Consider the following 18,928-nt stretch of genomic DNA (forward strand, 5'->3'; position numbering starts at 1 on the left):
CACTCCAGGCATTAGCTGGGGGATAATTTCAAGCTTACAACCATTCAATGTTTATCAAAAGCTTAGTTCAAAGAAACAATATTTGTGGAGGATTGCCTGAAGGATGTAAAAATTCATGTGTTCTTCTGGTTTCCATGAAATATACCTCTAGGTTTTACAGCCCTTCAGACTGGTGTTTCATATTGTTCTTATAGTAAATATCCTTTGATTGAATTGTGCTTTCATTAGATAACATCAACCCATGTTGAGAAACTCTCCAAAAAATTAATCCTAAGAATCTGTTGCTGTATTTTCTTTTTTTTAAAAAAAATTTTACTTATTTGAGAGAGGGAGAGAGAAAGAGAGAGAGAGAAGATGAGCAGGGGAAGGGGCAGAGGGAGAGGGATGAGCATGGAGCCCAACATGGGGCTCAATCCCAGTATCCTGAGATCATGACCTGAGCCGAAGTCAGACACTTAACTGCTCAGTCACCCAGGCACCCCTGTTGCTATATTTTCAATAAAGATAATAATGATTGCAGTATAGACTATTTTCTTTTTAAATATTTTAGAACATGTATTTAGTTGATTATGGACCAAGAATGGTAATGCTATGACTAAGAAATTATCGGGATTTAAATTGTGCCTATAGTGAGGTGTGTAAAATTGAGGACTGGCTGCTCTAAAAAGCTAATATCATTTCTGGAGAACTGTTTGCCATCATAACTATATATTCAACTTCGTTTTAATACCACTAACTACCTTTGTGTTCTTTTTCCTTCCTGTTGTGATTTATATTACCTTGATCTAATTTTTAAATCCTAATATGATACCTTAATAACTTCTAGGACAAAGAAATAAAAGAAAATAATTAAATTATTTAATCATTTGAGGAAATCAGAGAGCAATTTTGACAAAAATCTAACATTCTTTCCCAGAAGTCAATAGAAAAGACTAAACATGGTTAGTTTTGAGTTCACCATGACCTTAAGACAAAAGTAAATATACTTTTCAGAAATGCAGCTATTTCTGAAAAAAAAAAAAAAGGAAAAATTCTACTGGAAACCTTTTAATAAGAAAATTATAATATAAAAAAATTCTCAATATAGTATATCTTTGAGGGAATTTTAAACTACTCTTCTAAATATTGGTGATAGACTATCAACTAAGCATAATTAAATAAAAATCAACCTTTTGGCGTGAAGTGCAATGTGATTAGAGAGAAACAGAACACAGTCAATTAATAATTCCTTTGAAGCCCACATATATCTGTCCATACTATGGCACAGCATTTCATTTATATTATTTAACTCATAACCCAGTGAATATTATGCAAACATTTTTTTGCATAAAGATACTCTTGCAAACAATTTTATTAAATTTGGTGGATAAATTCAAAGTAAATAAGTAAGAAACCATATGGTCCAAGCATAGCTTAGCATCATGCTGGATATGTAACAAATACTTTCAGTTCTTACTGATTTTTTATTTCAATAATCTATAGGTAAATAAGTTTAATAATATTGAAAAGTAGCTTGAGTTTCTCTTTTAACAATTCTCAGTAGATAATATCCCATTGCTAATTAAGAGGGTATTATTATCATGACACTACACAAGGCTACCACTAATACATATAGTGATATATTTACATACATCTGTCTAACATATGCATATATATGTTAGATGTATGCATATATATTTATGTTTTCCAATTTATATTCTTAATGGATTTTTTTATTGTTTACTCTTCCTGAATTAATAAAGCAATGCACACAATCTCACTACTTGCTGCTGAATTAGCCAATTGCGGGGCAACAGAAAAGGAAAATGAAGGTATGTGCCAAAATTGGTGTCTTAATGTATCTTATTCAAATTTAGAAAACTAGTCCTCTGTGAATAATTCAGTTTTAATATAATTTTATGCATATTTGCTAAACATTCTTAATATTAAAACCATTTATTGAATGCTGTTAACAGTCACTAATGTAGTACAATTTTATTGAACATTACACACATTTTTCTAGTAATGCTTAGATGTGGAAAATCTGCAAATTTAATCTCAGGGTAAGGCAAAGAGAGGAAAGAGAGCCAAGAATTGTATTCTCATATATTTAGACTATGTGCTTTAAAGAATTGCAGAAAACACCGACTGACTTTTTTTAGCTCCAAGTTTAGTGTATGACTTTATTAATATTTATAAGTTGGATTAGTTCATTTTTCTAATAAAAAAGTGAAACAGTTCTGAAAACCTACATTGAACCAAGTCTTCCACAATATATCTTTCTAAGACTAGGCAAACTTTGTACTGGCTGGAGATATAAATATTTAAATGAATTGCATACTTTTTCTCCTAATAGTTTTCTTGACAATTTAATTATTTAATTAAATTAAAATACAAAGAAAGCCATATAAACGTATGAAGAATGCTACGGTGACTGTTTCATTGTTTTATAAAGCTGTGTACTACATTTTTCACAGGAGAAATTCTGAAAATGTTTTAATCTAATTCTTGGAAAAGTGAACATGATAGAAGTATTCAGTTGCATGTATAGAATCAAATTAAAGTCTGTGGACTAAACTAATCACCACCTAGGATCAATGATTATATTCTGTACTAGAGATGGACATTAGATCACAATAATTTGAATTTCATGTAAATATAGAGTAAAACCTTATGATAAATTGCCTCACCACGTACCATATTCAGTTACATTACATATTAAATTACAACCCCTGGATCAACATCATGCATCCGTTTTACACTAAATATACCATTTGTATAACACAAGTATCATTATAACCAAACAGTGGTATCAAAATGGATTTTACTATCTATATTTTCAGTTAAGAATGTATTTTGATTTGTGTGAAACCTCTTTATGTTTCCATTGAACAAAACTTCAATGTTTACATCCGGAATGCCATGTGCCAAGGTAACCAGAAGTCTATATAACATAACTAATGAAAAGTTGATATTTAAAAGAAAAAATGTTTGAGGGGCACTTGGGTGCCTCAGTTATTAAGCGTCTGCCTTCGGCTCAGGTCATGATCCCAGGGTCCTGGGTTCGAGCCCCACATCGGGCTCTGTGCTCGGCAGGAAGCCTGCTTCTTCCTCTCCCACTCCCCCTGCTTGTGTTCCTTCTTGTGCTGTGTCTCTCTCTGTCAAATAAATAAATAAAATCTTTAAAAATTAATTAATTAATTAATTAATTAAAAAATAAAAGAAAAAATGAAAGATTCAGGCAAAACAGTGTGCTGGAGGGAGTAGCAATACTTTAAAATGGATTAAAATAATTTGGAGAAAGTCTATAAAAGAGTTACAAAAATGGCTTCCCTAGCAAAATTATACTTTAAAATAATTTATTTGTTAGAATAACATCATATAATAAGAACCTATTATACCATTTCTAGAAATCCCCTTTATAACTTTAGCATTAGAGAATGTTGCTGCCATCGTACTGAACACAAAGGTACTTTTTCCATATATGTATATACAATGTACTTTTAGAAGGTAGGCTTTTCAGGATGTATGCATAAAGCCACTAACTTGCCATTAAGAAAAATATTCTAACTGATAAAAATAATTTTAAGTTTGAGCTTGAAATATAAAAATACCAATTTCCATAAATTGCATATGTATGATATGTGGTTGTTAGAAATTGCTTTGGTGTTTATTTGATCTGAAAATGTAAATGGTAATTATATGGAGAGTTGAGTTAGTTTATTATTTGTATCCAGGACTAAAAAGGTACCAAAGCATATTTAAAATACACAATAAATTTATTGACTAGAAAATCAAATGTAGGGACGTCTGCGTGGCTCATTCGGTTAAGCGTCTGCCTTCGGCTCAGGTCATGATCCCAGAGTCCTGGGATCGAGTCCCGCATTGGGCTCCCTGCTCATCAGGGAGCCTGCTTCTCCCTCTGCCTGCCACTCCCCCTGCTTGTGCTCTCTCTCTGACAAATAAATAAATAAAATCATTAAAAAAAAATCAAATGTAAGAATGGGTTATTAAGGAAGATGTAGCATCTTCTATATTACCACAGAAATTCTTTATCTAGAGTCGACTCACTTTGTTAGTGTTTCTGGAAAAGGTATTAACAATACCTCAGTAATACTGATTTATCTATTTACTCTTTTGTCAGTTTTATAAACATTAACAATGATTACAGGCAACTTTTTCCACTCCATGTAACCTTTCTTTACTAAACATATAATGTAAAATCACTATTTTATAAGTAGCAAGTAAACTCTTCGATTAGCTTTACTAAAAATAACTTTACAACATTATTCAGAACTAACAATGTGGATTTTAGTATTTCTTACAAAAGCTATTTAGTCATATCCTGGAAAATTTTTTCTCTATACAGTTAATCTTTTTAAAGATTTTTTTTATTTGAGAGAGAGAGAGCATGAGTGGGGTGGAGGGGCACATGGAGAGGGAGAAGCAGGCTTCCTGATGAGCAGGGACCCCCCCCCCCCATGTGGGGCTGGATCCTAGGACCCTGGGATCATGACCTAAACCAAAGGCAGACACTTAACAACTGAGCCACCCAGGTGCCCCCTCTATAAAGTTTATATTACTTCCTTTGGGGAAATGGTTCTACAAATACTTCCAAAATGGAATGATTTTATATCAGCAGACTAAAATAAAGTCAAAGTTCTTCCTCTTTCCAATTGAAAACAAATTTAAATAGCTGAAGTTTTATTTATATAATATATACTATAATTTAACATTGGTCTTTATGCTGATCAGAGAAATAAAAAAAGAAATTCTGCCAAAAATGAATGTTTCAAATTAAAAAAATCATTAAATTGTAGCATCCTAGTTGAGATAATATGATATATATTGGATATTTATCAAATCTAAGTTATTATCTTACCCTTGTATTGAGTTTTCAATTTCATAACAGTAACTCTTTTCCTGGGAAAATAAAATTTAAAAAAAGAAAATGAAATTGATTTGCTATTTTACACTGTCATATTTAATATTTCAGATAATTTTGAAACTGCTTAGTAACTCTTCATATCTGACAAAATTACTGGCTCAGTTGCCAGTATGCTTCATAAAATAATAAAATATGGATGGAGTAATATTTAAGTATCTGTATCTATTATAGGGAATTGCCTTCTGGAGTCATGCATTATTAAAAGTTTCTAACAAGTTATAATGGATGTAAGATAATAGAATATCATGTATAATGAGTGATTTAAAAGATCATCTTACTGTGCTTGTCAGTGGCTTAAAATGTAGATAATAGAGAAGTATAAAAATATTAGGCATAAAGTTTCTCATGTATCTAAGACATTACATTTTTTTTCCTTGTGCATCTTTCAAAGAAATGAATGACTTTTAAAAAAATAATTAACTTCAAGCATTTACCATACCTTACTTTTACACAGATCACAACCTTGTAAATCCAAAGATTTTATTTAATTTAACTTAATTTTAATATAAATAAATAAAATAGTGTTTGGTTATGTAATGCAAATTATGGTGATCACATTAGTTTGAAATAGTTCAAAATAAATTTCATGAAGTAAGGCAATCTGATTTTCCTAATGAAGATCTCGTTTGATAACATGGTCACTGAAAATATTTGGAAATATTTCTGGTAAATGATCAACTCACCATTGTTAACATTCTAGCGTAATGTAAAGCACACTGTACCATGATATATCATTAAAAGACACCTAAACTCAAAAAATAAAAGACATTTCTTTGCATAATATGTTTACCTAACAGATTTCACACATATCTCCAGTAAGGATATATTTTTGACATCTTAAAACCACACACTATATTAATAAATATACAGTTGTCTCAATTAAGTGTTCGATTTACATGAGAATATATTTTGTATTATTTAAAACAGAGATTTGAGCTCCCCTTTATTTTTGCTGAATACTTTTACAATGATATTATAAACTTTATTGAGTTTAGATTATTTCTCCTTAAAAAGCTCAGGATGTGCCCTGGTGTCTGGCAGCAGCTCCCATGAAAGCTGGTAAGAAATGCAGAATCGCATTTCACTCCAAACCTAGTGAATCAGAATCTGCATTTTTATAAGATTCCCAGGTGATTCCTAGGCATATTGAAATCTGTGAAGCACTGATATAAAGAAATTTAAGAGAAAAAAACTGATTATAATCGATATTTTCTCCCTGACATAGGTTGGTACTGTACTTGCTTATACTTTGATGCCTCAAAGACACTGCATTTGGGGCACCTGGGTAGCTCAGTCGGTTAAGTGTCTGCCTTAGGCTCAGGTCCTGATCTCAGGGTCCTGGGATCGAGCCCTGCATCAGGCTTCCTGCTCAGCAGGGAGTCTGCTTCTCCTTCTCCCTCTGCCCCCTCTCCCCCAGTCATGCTCTCTCTCTCTCAAACAAATAAATAAAATATTAAAAAAAAATTTATGTGAGTTCCAATGTTAAGGTGGGGAACTCTGAATGTGAACAAGAATCATTCTCTGTATTTAATTCCTAGATCAGTCACTTTACCTTGTTTGTCCCTCAAAATTAACTTGTCAGTTTTCTTTTTTCATAAAAAGAATGTACAGTTCCCACCCTAAACTGAATGGCCAAACAAAATCTTAGAAAAAATTCAGATATTAGTATTTTAAAAAACTGTAAGGATGGCTGGAGTCAATTCACATTTTACAACATGGCAAACGTGGACCATATTTGCTAATAATCTGGATCCTCCAATTTCCTTGAGTGGAGATGGTCTCAAGGATGATGTGAGCAATATATAACAAACATGTGTGGAGAATTTGAAAATTAACTTGTGATCATAATTGGGTCAGTAAAAACCCAGCTATACCAAAACATATTTTCATCTCTTTACCAGAGCCCAGGCACCAGAAGTGTATGGTCTAATATTTTTTTTATAAAGCATTCACTAAGTAGGTAGAAATGTTAATCTACTAGATAGGAAAATACATACATACATACATACACATGTATATATATATATATACATATATATATACATACAAACATACATGTGTGCACATGAATGCCTATGTGTATACATTAAGGGAAGCTTAATGAGAATGGGTAATACATAGTTTTATGGGTCTATTTATTTCCACAGGCACCTGACAAAGATGAGAAATCTAATATAATAAGTGCTGACAAATTTTGATTATGTATGGATGAATAAATAGGAAGAGATTCATGGAAACATTCTAAAATGAGAGACTTGGGATTGTCAGAGGAAGGTTCAGAATGGGGAAATAAGAAGGTCAATAATAGAAAGGAAGTACCTACTAAAAAATGGGAGGGACAGAAATAGATAACAAAGAAAAATTTTGTTCATTTCAAATCTGACTTAAAACCAATTTTGATGCCCAAGAACACAAACAGATTTTTTTTGTGGTTATAATTGGTAGTATTTGTCCTCCAAAATTAGAATTCTCAATTGCTTCCTTCAACATAGGCTTTTTCTAGTGGCCTGTCATGTAATTTTGCAATCAAATCCAATTTAGTGCTTTTCATGAATAGTGGCAGTAATAACAGCAATAAGAACAAAGTTGGAAGCCTCGCACTTCCTGATTCCAGAATATCCTACAAAGAAACTGTGATCATGAAGGTGTAGCACTGGCATAAAGGCAGACATACAGACCAGTGGAACAGAAAAGGGAGTCCAAAGCCTTCTGTATATGGTCAATTTATCTTCAACGAGGGTGCCAGCATTACCCAGTGGGGAATGGGCAGTGTTTTCAAAAATTGGTGTTGGGAGAACTGGATATCCTCATACAAAAAAATGAAGCTGGACCCTTACCTTAATCCATATACAAAAATTAACTCAAAATGTATTAACAACCTAAATATAAGACCTAAAATTAGAAGAAAGCATGGCAGACAATCTTCAGGACATTGGATTTGGCAGTGATTTCTTGAATATGACACCAAAAGCGCAAACAACAAGGCCAAATGTAGACAAATAGGACTAAAGCAAATTTTAAAACTCTGTGCATCAAGAGGAAAAGGATAGCCTACAAAATAGGGGACAATATTTGCAAATAATATATCTGACAAGGCATTAATATTCAGACTATATAAGGAACTCCTAAAGCAACAATTAAAAATCTCAAATAATCCAATTTAAAATTCTGCAAAGGACTGGAATAGACAACTGTTCAAAGAAGATAGACAAATGGTCAGCCATGATGTGAAAAGATGCTCATTATCACTAATCATAAGAGAAATGTAAATCAAAACCACATTCAGATATCATATGCCCATTAGGATGACCACTACCAAAAGAACAGAAAATAATAAGTGTTGGTGAGGATACAAAGACATTAGAACTTTTATGCATTGTTGGTGGGAATGCAAAATGGTGCAGCCATTATGGGAAACAGTAAGGAGTTTCCTAAAACATTAAAAACAGCATTGTGATATGATCCAGCAATCCTGCTTCTGAGTATACACTCAAAAAAATTGGAAGCAGTATCCTGAAGAGCTATTTGCAGAATCATGTTCACTGCAGCATTATTTACAATGGCCAAGAGGAGGAAATAACCCAAATGTCCACCGATATGAATGGATTAAAAAAATGTGACATATAAACACAATGATGTATCATGCAAACTTTAAAAAATGGAAATCCTGTCACATGCTATAGCATGGCTGAACCTGTAGGACATTATGCTAAGTGAAATAAGTTAGTCACTACAGGACAAATACTGTAGGAGTCCACTAGTATAAAGTATCTAAAATCATAGAAACAAAAAGTAGAAATCTGGTTGCAACAGGCTGGGAGAATGAAAGAGAAGGAGTTAATGTTTAATGGGTATAGACTTTCAGTTTTATAAGATGAAAATATTTTAAGATCTGTTGTACAAAAATGTGAATATACTTAACACTACCAAACTGTACACTTAAAAATATCTAAAATGATAAACTTAATGTTATAAATAAAATGTTATATATTTTTACCACAATAAATTTTTTTAAAATAAAATCTTCATTTTTTTAAGCTAGTAGCTATGCTATGAATTAAGAAAAAGACAACTACAGCATTACTATTTGCTTATATTTTAGCATTCAGATATTTATTCGGCTCCATGCTGATGGGCAATGAACATTCGTAATGGCTGTCCTATAGAAGAGTTGAAGGAATTTTGTGTATTTCAATAAGCAGCAGTAAATATCAGATAATAATGCTTTTATTCTTTTGGGATTTATTGGGAAAGCCTTTACTGAAAAAAGATCTAAAGAAAGACAAAATAAACAAATGTCTCTGCTTGGCTTGCTTGTACTTGGCAAAATAGCTCTTGAAATTCCCTGATGTATTACACTTTGGTTTTACTTTAGTGTGGCATCTTTATTTCCAGGACTTTAGATATTACTTTAGAAAATATATTGCAATAAGCCACGAAACCTTCCCACATTGTACTAATTATATGTACTAAATTACATATGTATTATAAATTACACATGTAAGTAAATATGCATGTGAGCTCTTTGTATTATATATAAACCTGTCATATAGGTTTTCTATAACTCTGCATTTGTGTCTGGATTAAAAAGAGGTACACATCTGGGACAAAGGCAGATATTTCAGCGCTTACAGGTCTGATGTGTAATATACACAGGCATTTAAGACAATAGCAGAAAGATAGGGGTGTGTGTGTGTGTGTGTGTGTGTGTGTGTGTGTGTGTGTGCGTGTGTGTGTCTACAGATGCCCCTGCAGTGCAGAGAGGCTTGCCACACTGACTGGACTAAGAGCAGTCAGTACTCCTTGATCAACTATATATGAGGACAGAGCCTTTTTTTACAACATGCCCTTTCGCTGGAACACATACATAGTCATGTGTAATTTTCCTCTTAAGTTTTTGAATTTTTATTTCTAAATTAGAAATAAAATATTCTGTCTTTTGTCAAATAAATCTTAGAAAGTATTGTAGGTGAAACTGATGTTTCCAATTAATGAGGAGGCAATCTTTTACCTACTATGATGGTTGTTAACTTTTTTAAATCAGAAAACCAATCAAGTTAGCTTAAGTAAAATTGCTATCTAATTAAAATAGTGCATAAGTTCCACAAAGAACCCAAAGCTGGGAGTTTAGCTTTACCTCAGGAAGAGACCAGAACCACTGACACAGAAGAGTAGGAAAAGCAGGAAAGCCCGTGTCTCAATTGGTCATTGAAATATCTCTGCATTTCGGCTTCATTTTTCTTCCTCATTGGCAGATTATCCTATCCTTTCCAGACTATAGTTGAACATGGACATCATCCAGGAATGCTAACTTCGGTTCTTTATTCAAGTGGATCTTAAAGCCAAATTTCCAAGTAAGGGGCTTTTATTGGTCTATCTCCAGTAGGGTGCCTTTTTAATGGACTAATATTGTCATAATAATTCACCATATAGCTCTAGCCTGGGGCTGATTCAAGCTCACTTCCAGTGTGGTTACATAAATGGAGAGTAGAGAAGAAGCATTCACTAGTATGTGGTATGTCAACCTTTTAAGGAGATACAACAGTTGAACTCATTCTATAATATGGTGTAGTGAATAAGTTCTCAAACTTCAGCCTGCATAAAAGTCCTGGAAGGCTTCTATAATAAACAGATTGCTGGGCCTCACTCCCAGAGTTGCTGATTCAGTATGTCTGGGAAAAGGTCCAAAATGTGCATTTCTAACAAGTTGCCAGATGACTTTTATGTGCTACTTCGGTCCCACACTTTTGAGAAGCAATGGTATAATGCAATGAGAACATATTTAAAGGCTAAATGCATCTCTCAGATCTGCTTCATACTGTATAACAGTAGCCCTTTAACTTAAGGGTGATTTAGTCAACTGAACTAGATGAAGTAATATTGAGGTTTTTTAGATTAATAACCATTTTTAAGAAAAGTTTTAGGTACTCAGCAAAACTGAGCAGAAGGTACAGAGTTTCTATGTCCCCACAAACGTACAACCTCTCCCATTATCAACATCTCCCAACACAGTGGCATGTTTGTTAAAATAGATGAGCCTACATTGACATATCATAACACCCAAAGTCCAAAATTTATAATACAGTTTACTCTTGTTATTGTACATTCTACTGATTTGGATAAATGTATAATGACATGTGTTTTCCATTATAGTATCGTACAGGGTAGTTTTATTTCCCTAAGAATCCTTCATGCTCTGCTTACTCATCCCTCCCCCTCTCCTTCACCAAACAACTCCTGGGAACCACTGGTGCTTGTTTGGCCTCTACAGCTTTGCCTTTTCCAGAATGTTATATAGTTGGGAGTCAGACGGTATGTAGATTGTTCAGATCGGCTTCTCTCATTTAGTAATATGCACTTGAGATCCCTCCATGTCTTTTCATGACTTGAGCTCATTTCTTTGCAGTACTGGATGATATTCTGTTTTCTGAATGTACCACAATGTATTTATTCGTTCACCTACTGATGGACATTTTGGTTGCTTCCTAGTTTTAGCAATTATGAGTAAAGCTGCTGTATACGTCAGCATGCAGATTTTATATGGACAAAAAGTTTTCAATTTGTGTAAATACCAAGGAGCATGATTGCCTTGTCATATGTTAAGAGTATATTTAGTTTTAGATGAATGGATAAAGAAGATGTGGTATATATACACAATGGAATATTATGCAGCCATCAAAAGGAATGAGATCTTGCCATTTGCAATGACGTGGATGGAACTGGAGGGTGTTATGCTGAGTGAAATAAGTCAATCAGAGAAAGACATGTATCATATGACCTCACTGATATGAGGAATTCTTAATCTCAGGAAACAAACTGATGTTGCTGAGTGGTGGGGGTTGGGAGGGATGGGGTGGCTGGGTGATAGACATTGGGTAGGTATGTGCTATGGTGAGCGCTGTGAATTGTGCAAGACTGTTAAATCACAGATCTGTACTTCTGAAACAAATAATACAAATATGTTAAGAAAAAAGAAAAAGAAGAAGATAGCAGGAGGGGAAGAATGAAGGGGAGTAAGTCGGAGGGGGAGACGAACCATGAGAGACTATGGACTCTGAAAAACAAACTGAGGGTTCTAGAGGGGAGGGGGTTAGGGGGATGGGTTAGCCTGGTGATGGGTATTAAGGAGGGCATGTTCTGCGTGGAGCACTGGGTGTTATGCACAAACAATGAATCATGGAACACTACATCAAGAACTAATGATGTAATATATGGTGATTAACATAACAATAAAAAATTTAAAAAAATAAAAAAAATCATAAGACATATAAAAAAAGAGTATATTTAGTTTTTTAAGAAATCACTAAACTATTTTCCAAAGTTGCTGTACTATTTTTGCATTCACAACAGCAATGAATAGGGAGTTTCCATTACTCCACATCCTCCCCAGCATTTGGTGTTATCACTCCTTTGGATTTTGGACATGCTAAAAGATGTGTAGTGGTATCTTGTTGTAATTTTAATTTGCAATGTCCTAATGACATGATATTGAACATCTTTTCATTGCCTTACTTGCCTTCTGTATATATTTTTGGTGAGGTTTCTATTAGGGTGTTTTATTCATTTACTAGTAGAATTGATTCTTTTCTCATAGTTGAGTTTAAGAATTCTTTGTATATTTTGATAACAATCCTTTATCAGATGTGCCTTTGCAAATATTTTCTCCCAGTTTTTGGTATGTCTTTTAATATTCTCAACATTGTCTTTCATAGAGCAGAAGTTTTAATTTTAATGAAGTCTAGCTTGTCAATTATTTCTTTCATGGATTATGCCTTCTGTGTTGTATCTAAAAAGTCATCACCATACATAGTCAGTTAGATGTTATGTTATCTTCCAAAAGTTATATAGATTTAGGTCTAGTCCATTTTAAGTTAATATTCATGAAGGATGTAAGGTCTGTGTCTACTTATTTTTTTTTTCACAAGTCGATCTCCAGTCGTTCCAGCACCGTTTGTTGAAGAGACTATTTTTCTCCATTGTATTGCCTTTAATCTTTTGTCAAAGATCAATTGACTGTATTTATATAGGACTATATCTGGGTTTCCTATTCTGTTCCATTGATTTATTTGTCTGTTCTTATATCCAGTAACATACAGTCTTTATTACTGTACTTTGTAGTATACATTGTAAGAGAAATGTCTTGGATGGTATTATTAGTAGACTGGACAGGGCTGAGAAAAGAATTTCTGAAAGTAAGTATAAGATAGAAAATTCCAAACCTGAAAAGCAAAGTGAAAAAAGACTGAAGAAAAGAATTTCCAAGAAATGTAGGACAACTACAAAAGGAGTAACATAGGCATGGTGGGAATACTAAAAGGAGGAGAAAGAAGAAAAGAAAGGAAGAGAGAAAGAAAGAAAGAAAGAGAAAAGAAGAAAGAAAGAAAGAAGAAAGAAGAAAAAGAAAGAAAGAAAGAAGAAAAAGAAAGAAAGAAAGAAAGAAAGAAAGAAAGAAAGAAAGAGAAGAAAGAAAGAAAGAAAGAAAGAGAGAGAGAGAAAGAAAGAAACAAAGAAAGAAACAAAGGATGGAAAGAAAATTTTGAAGTAATAACAACTGAGAATTTTCCCCAAATTAATGTCAGACACACATCAAATAACAGATCCTGGAAACTCAGAGAACACCAAGCTCAATAAAGAGCAAAAAACAAAACAAAACAAAACAAAAAGCCCCCCAAACTACAACTAAGTATATCATATTCAAACTATGGAAAATCAAAGACAAAGGAAAAGTCTTGAAAGAAGCCAGAGAGAAAAAACACCTTACCTATGAAGGTATAACAATAATTACATTTGATTTCTCATCCCTGTGTAAGCAAGATGAGAGTAAAATTATAGAGTGTTGCAAAAAAAACAACCTAGAATTCTATACCCTGTGAAATTATCCTTCAAAAGTAAAGTAAAATGAAATACTATCAGAAAAACAAAAATTGAAAGACTTTATTGCCAGTAGAATTGCCTTGTAATACATGTTTAAAAAGTCAGAGAAAGACAAATACTATATGATTTCACTCATATGTGAAAGTTAAGAAACAAAACAGATGAACATAAGGGGAAAAAAGTGAGGGAAACAAACCATAAGAGATTCTTAACTACAGAGAACAAATTGAGGGTTGCTGGAGAGAGATGGGTGGGGATGGGCTAAATGGGTGATGGGCACTTGTTGTGATGAGCACTGGTGTTATATATTAGTGATGAATCACTAAGTTCTACTCCTGAAACTAATATTAAACTCTATGTTAATGAACTAGAATTTAAAAAAAAAATTTAGAAAGAAAAAAAGTAAAAACAAGTAAAAAATACATTCTATAGTAAAAAAGAAAACAGAAACTAGTACCCACATAAAGGAAAAGCATCTAAAATGAATAAGTGAATAGAAAATAAAAACTTACTTTTCTTGCTCTTAACTCATCAAACAGATAAATGTTCAAAATGAATATTTATGCTTTAGTTTGTTTTTGCATAGTGAAATGAATGACAGCAATCATGCAAGGGACAGGAGGGAAGAATTAGAAATATTTTGCTATAAGGTACTCACACTACCCATAAAGCATTATAGTGTTATTTAAAAGTAGATTTGTATTCACTATAAAAGTATATTGCAAACTCCAGTATAGTCACTAAAAAAAGCTTTAAAAATGGAAGTATAACTGATAGGCTAAAGGAAAGTGGAATTATATAAAATTCTTAATTAAAACAAAAGGCAGAAAAACAGAAGACAAAAATAAAAACAGAAAAAGGGTAACACATATGGTAGATTTTAACCTAATTATAGTAATAATCATTTATACATCAATGATTGGCATGCACCAATAAAAGACAGAAATTTTACAGAGTGGATTAAAAAAAAAGATTCAACTATAGTTTGTCAATAAGAAGCCACTTTAAATATAAAGACACATATAGATTGAAAATAAAGGGATAGAGAAAAGTACACAATGTCAACACTAATCAAAAGAAAGAGAGGGGTGAATGGGAGCCTTAGTTGGTTAATCATCTGTCTTTGGCTCAGGTCAAGATCCTGGAGTCCTGGGATCAAGCCCCACATCAGACTCCCTGCTCAGCGGAGAGTCTGCTTCTCCCTCTCCCACTCCCCCCTGCTTGTGTTCCCTCTCTCATTGTCTCTCTCTGTCAATTAAATAAATAAAATCTTGAAAGAAAGAAAGAAGAAAGAAAGAAGAAAGAGAGAGAAAGAGAGAGAGAAAGAGAGAAAGGAACGAAAGAAAGAAAGAAAGAAAGAAAAAGAGAGAGAAAGAAAGAAAGAAAGAAAGAGAAAAAGAAAGAAAGAAAGAAAGAAAGAAAGAAAGAAAGAAAGAAAGAAAGAAAGAAAGAAAGAATAAAGAAGAAAAAGAAAGAAAGAAAGAAAGAAAGAAAGAAAGAAAGAAAGAAAGAAAGAAAGAAAGAAAGAAAGAAAGAAAGAAAGAAAGAAAGAAAGAAAAAGAAAGAGTAGGTAATTTCAGATAGACTTAAAAGCAACAAGTTATCAGGGATAAAGAGGGGCATTACAGAATAATAAAGGGGTCAGTTCTTCTAGAAGACATACCAATCCTTATAGAACAATCCTTCTTAGCTGGCTCTTTCTTTGATTCTCTTTATTAAGTTTCTAGATGGTCTAAAGTTCTTTCTCTGAAAGACTGACATGCTTACTCCTAGTTATCTACTACCAAAGTCTCTATCGGTTTTGACATCTCCACACTCTTCTTCAAATATGGTATTTTTATTAAGATAAACTTCCAAACTCTGTTCTTATAACCTGCCTCTCCGTCCGGTCATAACTTCAGTGTTGCTGCTTGGGAAATGGGTGTGTAGATATTTGCCTGTTTCTTTGCTGGTCCGGGGCATTAGCCTCTAGTCCTCTCAGGTTTACTCTCCTTGTGTGGAACCTATGTACTATTAGTAAAGGTGATTGGGACCGTGGTATTCTCAGTTTGGAGTCTCTGCCCTAGGAGTGGGGCTGGGTGGAGAAAGGAGTCTCAAGTGGCTTTGATTATTGTTTGCAATAGAACTTCCAAAACACGGAGCTGTGGGAGTGGGAAAAGCTGGTGGTCTTCCCTTCTGGGGAGATAAATTATCTCTTGTTTGTTATGTAGGGGAAAAGCCAGCACTGTGGCTCTTGAATGTGCCAACCCATATTACAGCTTCCATTACAATGAACTGATGGGAGAAGTAAGTGGGCTGTAGGTCAAATGCCACAGACTATTGCTATTCTTAATGAGATTTAATAGATTTTCCTGATGAATACTTCTTAATCTGCTCTATGCTCTTAGAACAATTCCGAAGGCTTTAAATGGTTGTTTGTATGTTTTGTTTTATTTTTAATAGTTTTCACCAGTTAAGTTTGTTTTGTTGGGAGAGTGCCTGCAGAACTCCTCACATAACCATTCTGGAAGTTGCTCTCTCCCTGTTGTCTTGTTATAGCAGTGCTCCATTCCTTATATTCTCTCCAGAATTTATGACTGCTGGCTGTGCTCTCATGCTTAACACCCCTACCTCCACCAATAAGCAATTTATAGCCAACTGTATAAGAATCCCCACAATATTACTAAATCAACAAGAAATGCCACATAGAGGCAAGTACTAAAAAATATAGAATGTCTACCTAGTGAAGGCACTTAATCTAATATATTTGACTCATTTTAATCCTTAGACTTTTAATGGCTTAACCACTTTTTTAGCACAATTTTTATAGCTTATAATCAACTGTTTCATATCTGTATTTTTTTGTCATCTTCACTTTTTAGCCTAAAAAAATTCTTAAGGTACATATCCACCTAATAAACTTAGCATTATCAGTCTAAAGGTATGCATTTCTTTTATTTTTACACTGATAACATCAAGCTAATGTCCCCTCAATTTTACAAACCAGTAACACTGCCTGGTCTTCTTAAGGGTTAATGTGATGCTTATCCTATTATATAATTTAATAAATTTAATCTCTGTATTAAGGAAAAAGAGCTATATGTACTTAAAAAATAAATTAACAAAATTTGGTTTTACCTGAGGAAGAAAGTGAAGGAAAACTATGTGCAATTGTATGTCATGTGCTTTAGAAACATTATTCTTAATGTAAGGTAAGAATTATCATTTTCACTTTACATTTAAGATTTATGAAATTAGGAAAAATTAAATTATGTGTAATTACAGTCAGAGTTAGTCTCATTTGAAACCATTTTCTCTAGGGCTCTTGTTTTGAGTCAAAATCTGTGGCAATTATTTCTGTGGAGTAACATGAATAATGACATCCCTACAAATGTCTCCTAAGATAGATTACCCACATGTAGTAGCCCAAAAGAAGCTGAAATTCCAGAAATGTGTACCAATTCTCATAATGTTTTTACATTAAGAGAGGTTTTACTGTAATCTTGCAAGAAATAGAACAGTAAGGAATAAGGATTAAATCAAATTCCAACAACAAAAAAAAGTTAAAGTGACAAAAAAATTATCTGAAGAATATGGAAGGTTTTCATTATGGTAACATTCAGTCATTTTTAACCAAGTTTTCATCTTTGTTTGAAAAGTATTCATTCTTCAATGACAGTTGCAAAATTTGGGCCCAAGGACTTGAAAAACCTATTCAAATTACTAACAACTAACCACATCTCTGGAGAGGATCTCTGAGGGAAAATAAGTATTAAGTTCTCACACTACAAACTTAGAAGGAAAAATGACAGCCAATGCCATAGGTGTTTTAGGAAAATTATGCAAAAAAAACTCCAACCCTCCAAATCTGGTAGAGTTACATGTTTGCTTCAAGGCATATTTCCTTTATACAAATTATTTTGTAAATTTAATTTTTTAATCAGATTTATGGGCAAATTTCAAAAATAATTTAGAATATTGCAAAATAATTTAGAAGAGAAATATGTGTGTATTAAGGAAAACAGGTTAGTTGAAGGTTAAGTTTAATTAATTTTAATTAAAATCATCCATATGGTGTTATTGAGGTGTTATTTTGCTTATCAAAAAAAAAACTTTCTACATAATGATTTCCATTCACATTTAGCACAATAGTCCCAAGTAATTATCAAATCAATTATATTATCTTAGCAAGATAAGCAAAATTTTTAACTCTTCTAAACACATAAAAATTAAGAAATGAATCCCTGAAAACCTAAAATAATTGTGTTCTGAACTTAGATATGTACTCACTGGGTGACAATTTTTCTACACACAAGAGTAACATTTTACAGTGAATATTAGCAATGGTATTTTGTTTTGAAAATAATATGGAGGGCACCTGGGTGGCTCAGTCAGTTAAGCGTCTACCTTCCTCTCAGGTCGTGATCCTGGGATCCTGGGATTTAGTCCCACATAGGGCTCCCTGCTTGGTGGGGAGTCCACTTCTCCCTCTCCCTCTCCCTCTGCTGCTCTCTCTCTTTTCTCTCTCTCTGTCAAATAAATAAATAAAATCTTTAAAAAAATAATATGGAGTATGACAATATTTTGAGGTTATTTTCATTGATTAAACTTAAAAAATTTCTCTTCAAAAGCCATAAAAAAACTAATTTCCCTGACAAATGTAATAGGTAAATTAAACTTTAAGACCATTTCTAAAGAGGAAGTTGCAGTTTTAGATAATATTAGAAGCTTCTAGAACTACGTCATATGAAAAAAAGTGCCTTTTCTTCCACCAAACATTTTATCAACATAGCTTGGGAAAGACTGTTGGAAATTACATATTCCAGTAGCAGAAGTCAACAATTATATACAGAATCAAATTCTTTAGAAGCCTAGATAAAGAATTCTTTTTTTATTTTGAAGTTTGAAAAAATAGTTTTATTTATCAAATAACTAGCCACTCATTATTTTTATGACAGGTTTATATTGTGGTATAAATTTCTAAAAATATACATAATCAGTGGTAAAAGACATGAAATTGGGAAGATTTCTTTCAGGTATTGGTATCAATAATTGCAGAGAGGAGCAAATAGTAGGGAGGATCAAATATGTTATAAAGGGACTTAAATGATTTCAATTTGGCAGCTATTTCTGCTCTTTTCAAGTTAA

This window comes from Zalophus californianus, chromosome 3 (assembly GCF_009762305.2).
Source record: "Zalophus californianus isolate mZalCal1 chromosome 3, mZalCal1.pri.v2, whole genome shotgun sequence".
In the NCBI taxonomy this organism is placed as follows: Eukaryota; Metazoa; Chordata; class Mammalia; order Carnivora; family Otariidae; genus Zalophus; species Zalophus californianus.